This window comes from Condylura cristata, unplaced genomic scaffold (genome assembly GCF_000260355.1).
Source record: "Condylura cristata isolate star-nosed mole 26May11 unplaced genomic scaffold, ConCri1.0 scaffold00031, whole genome shotgun sequence".
In the NCBI taxonomy this organism is placed as follows: Eukaryota; Metazoa; Chordata; class Mammalia; order Eulipotyphla; family Talpidae; genus Condylura; species Condylura cristata.
Window position 1 is genome coordinate 2,328,985 of NW_004567132.1, and position 4,761 is coordinate 2,333,745.

At 38.3% G+C, this 4,761-nt stretch overlaps 1 protein-coding gene across 1 annotated transcript in view; it reads right to left on the reverse strand.

The window, feature by feature from the left end:
• RTN4 (reticulon 4) overlaps positions 1-4,761 on the reverse strand; it is a 60,819-nt gene that overhangs the window by 55,186 nt on the left and 872 nt on the right. The gene's annotated exons all lie outside the window — the stretch shown is intronic.

Sequence of the window (4,761 nt, forward strand, 5' to 3'; positions counted from 1 at the left end):
CCCACTCTGTCCCTGGTGAATCCTCTCACCCTCCGCATCTCTGGCCTGTACCCCAGCTCTATATGAATAAATAAATAAATAAATCTTTAAAAAAAGTTTGATTATGTTAATTCTGAACTCAAATAGTGCTTGCAACAAGTTTCAGTAACATTTTAGTAAGATAAGACAACTAAGTTTGGTGGAAGGTAAGTGAGTAAATGAGAGTAGGTAAGAAAGTGGTTTTCAGTCCTTGTTCAAAAGTGGTATTGTTAGCCCTAATTTTAATTCTATGTGTAGTATAAAGGCCCTATAAGAAAATAAGATAATAAAATACGTACTTGATCTTTTAAATTGATTTTCATAATTCACCTTCTATAAGCAAAAGCATGTTTTTACATACTGTATCAAAATTTTATACCCAATTAAAATATCAGAATTAATAAAGAAATCAAGTTTTCTACAATTTAATGATATTGGTTAGGTGAACTGACAAGTTTTAAAGTTCTAAAAAGGGATTCATATATAGGTTTAAGCATATTTAATAACCTTAGAAAACAATTTTTAAAAGAAAAGTCTCATTTTTGTGATTAAAGACTATAGCAGCTTAAAAAACCTTCAACACTAGGTCTTTAAGTAGAGCTTTCAAAAAACATTGACATTAATAAATACTGGCATCTACCAATTAGTCAAGTTCATGAGTTAGTTAATAAAGGTGAGGAGAAAAAACATGCAAACAAACCTGGTTCTCTTTTCACAAAAGCAGTTGAGAAGCAGTAAAGTATGTATCTATCCTTAATGTACAACCACAAGATATCTCTACTTTCTTTTTTTTCTTAGACAACAAAAAATCCTTTGCAACTACGGATTTGTTTTTCCTGTATATGCTACAACCTTTCCTCTCTCCTAAATACAACCTCTAATTATCTTTTATCTCCATTCTGTCTCCATTCTCACTACTAAACCTGGTTTTATAAAAAAACATAATTTTCCCAAGGAAACAAATATAATCATACAATTCCAAATCTGTTTGGAAAAAAACTTCAAAAGTTGTCTTCATCTGCGGTAGCAGTAACAATTCTATTCATTAAAGAAAATACTTTTTTTGACTGGTGGGTCATATAAATGATTCAGAGACTACTAAATGGATAATATATACTCAGTATAACAACTTACTAATTCTCCCCTAAATCCATAAATGTTACACATTTAATGTTACCCATAAATGTTAGAATTCCAACAAAGAGAGGGGACTATGTAACTTTAAATGGAGATAGAAAGTTATATATATGCATAGGTAGCTAGGAAAAGTAATTCTGCAAAAAACCTACTAGCTGGGATTTTATTGCTTTTTAAAAATTGGAATAAATTAAACACTTGGCACTTATGCATCAGACAAAAAAAATAGTTTACCCTTACTACAAGTATATGCCAAAATTTGCATTTAACATATAAAGATAGAGGATTCATAAGTGGTGCTGGGACTAACAGCAAATCATGTGACAAAATACATCACTAATTCACTCTGTAAAACAAAATAAGCTACAAAAGAATTTAAGAATTATATTTCAAAAGTATTAGTAGAAAACATGGGAGAAATGATTACAGCATTAGAGAAGGCCTTCTAAAAGTAAAACTGACTCAAAAATCATAAAAGAAAATGGTAAACCTGACTACATAAAAATTTCTAGGGGGGTCAAAACCCCCCCCCAAAAGTTAAATACAAGGAATAAATTGGGAAAAAATTTAAGACACAAGGCTAATTTCTTTACAATAGATCAAATGCTCCCACCAGTATAAGAAAAACACAGAATAAGCAAAAACTGGAATCAGAAAAAAATTATGGGTGCCTAAACCTATTAAAAAAACTTAAGGGTAAATTTTAAAAGACAATTTGCTTATAAATCATTTTTACTAGGGACATTTTAACACATTAGGTTGACACACTTCCTAGTATCAACATTTTACATGTGCATACATTTTGGCTTCATAATATAAATTATCAAAGACAAGGGCAACTGGATGGCAGAGCAGGAGCAGGGATAAAAACAGGATAAAACTCTAGTTCCTTAATAGCCTTTAGAATCCAAATACACCACATATTTTCAATCTTAGTACTGCTTTGTAATATGTCAAAGGGTCAAGAGCTCAATGCCATCCTTAATGTTGCTTGGCATTTCTCAACTCAATTTCTATAAGTTTCCCTTGCATTACTTCAAACTTAAAACTACTTCTTTCAACTTAAAATCAAAAGCTTCTGTGAAAATATGGCCATCGAGAAGCTTCAGTGACTGCACTGGAAGAAGGATGCCGCACACACAAAAGCCGACAGCAAAATCACAACCTAACAAGTGAATTAAGAAGGTAAGAATAGAAGTTAAAGTTTCCACCAAGATAGTGTAAACTGCAAACACAAGTGAATACACAAATGTCAAGGACCTACCATATTCAGTAACCTCAATCCTCTTTCCAGTCATGCTAGTTTATTTTAGACACTAGATTTCTCACCTCCTTTGTCTCAACTCACAATTGTCCCAGTTCCCCTAAATCTTCAACTTTTATTGTTGCTCCAAAAATCACATTTTCGTTATTTAAGAAGCATATTGCTAAAATAAGTCTTTTTACAAAGCTTAACTTCTTACCATGGATTGCAAGAAAGCCCAAATGACCTAAGTGAAGCTCTCCTCTCCATCCTCCACTCTCCCCAGTTTTTTATCAAGTCTTTAGACTAGATTCTCAAACACACAAAGCTAATTCCTGCCTCAGGTATTTTGCCTACTAGTAGTTCTGGGAAATTTGGTCTCTGCAGCTCAAATCTCTCCTCTTCAGAGATCTTTCTCAGTACCACCCTACCTAAAAAGGCCTCTCTATGTGCAGTCATTTTCCTGTTCTTATTTCCATGCCACCTCCCTGTTTATTTTCCAGTATTCTGGGTTTTTCATTTATGTGCTCATCATCTGTACTCCCAAAGGGAGCACATGTGTCTTGATTATTGTTATGTGCTCACAGAACAGTGCCTGTCTCTTAGTAGGTAGTCAACAATCAGTTAAATGAATAAGCAAACTATTAAGCTTGGCCTTAATCACAATTTTCCCGCATTTCTAAAGGAACTATAGTTCCAGATAGATACTGCCAATACAGAATTAGGGAACCACAGAGTCCCTAAGTAGGCAATATTCTCTTCTCCTTTATCTTCCAAATTTAGTATTCCAGAAGTCAAAATTCCAAGAGAATGCTGTCACCTCCTGAAACACTAGTTCAAAGAACAGATCTCTTCTCTCGGATCCCATGCAGGGAAACGAGATTACAAGTTAGTATGCTTCTGTTAATCATGAAATTTCCTATTTGCAAACTGCTATTTACTTTTGTTTTTTAACCTTCTCTCAAATTCTTTTTGATTCAGAAAGAGAAAACAGTCACTCCTCATCTCCTAGTCTCTCTAGGTAGTGATTATTGCATACTGCTTTGGGGCACTTCAATAACAAACTGCTATCCTGACAACACAATTGGCAGGAGTGAGTTGAGGAAAAAATCCTTTGTGATCTCAAGGCATATTTTCTAAAAAAAAAAAAAAAAAAAGAACCACTGTTAAAATCCTGTAAGCTCTGCAGATTTCTGTGCAGACAGACTACCTGATTCTTGACCTTTTATACATAAAGTAAGGTCTTACAGCTAGTGGGGCACGGTATCAAAAGCAACCACCTACTTGCTAATAATGTGTCTATTAAAATGTCTAACAAGTTTTTTTCCGCTCTCAAAATAAGCAGACTTAAGATGAAGTAGGTAATAAGTAATGTACCTAAGAATTAGTAATAATGAAAACTATTTACAAGCCATGCAGATCTGTCTGTATACCTAAAATATAAGAAATGGTATTTCTAACCAATGTATAAAAATGTCTATTTTGAAATATTAAATCTCACGGCAAATCTTCCACAAATTCGACTGGCCTATTCCAAGCAAGTAATCCAGGTTACCCCTCCTTTAAAGAATATCAACCTTTTCTTCCCCACCCCGCTCCATCCCCACCCCCACCCCCCCAAGATTCCATTATGCTGCATTAAGAGGTTAAAAACTGTGCTCTCTCCAAGTCCGTTCACCCGCAGCTGTGACTGGTAGAACTGAGCCCGGGTCAGAACGCGCAGCCCAGATTCCAAAAGCCTGGGCTAGGCTGAGCTGGTGGGGAGTCGCCACATCACAACCCGGATTAAGATGGGCGGTGGCAGGACTTGGCCCGAACTCTCCATCCAAATTCTCCGCGCGCCACGCCACTGGAGGCGCTCTCCCTTCGCTGCAGTTGGGTCAATGTGGTCATTTTCCACTGGACCAGCTCCCCATCAGCGCAGGGGGCCGGGGTAAGGGTGACACCTCCAGGCAGGAAGGGAGTACGGGGTGACCTCAGCGGAGGGCAGCTTCCCAGGGGCAACCCAGAAGGGCAGACAAAAGCTTCTCCCAAAAAATGAGGCGCCAGGCCTGTGCATCCTCTGTCTGCCAAGTCAGCCTAGTGTCCTCGACACACACCCGGCTCCCCGTAGGGCCGGCTGCCTAACTTTCCCCACGCGGGGTACCCAGGATCAGAAGGATGAACCTGGGAGCGGACGGGATGCACGTGTTCCCCCCAACGAGGCGGACAATGAAGAACTGGCTCGGGTTTCCCCGGCGCCCCACCCAGCTCTCCGCGTCTCCCGCCAGGGGGGGCTCCTTCGCCCGGAGGTCCGGGAACAAAGCCCCCTCGGGGAGAAGGGCTCCGCCCGCGGCATCTGGGACTCGCACACAAAAGAAGGC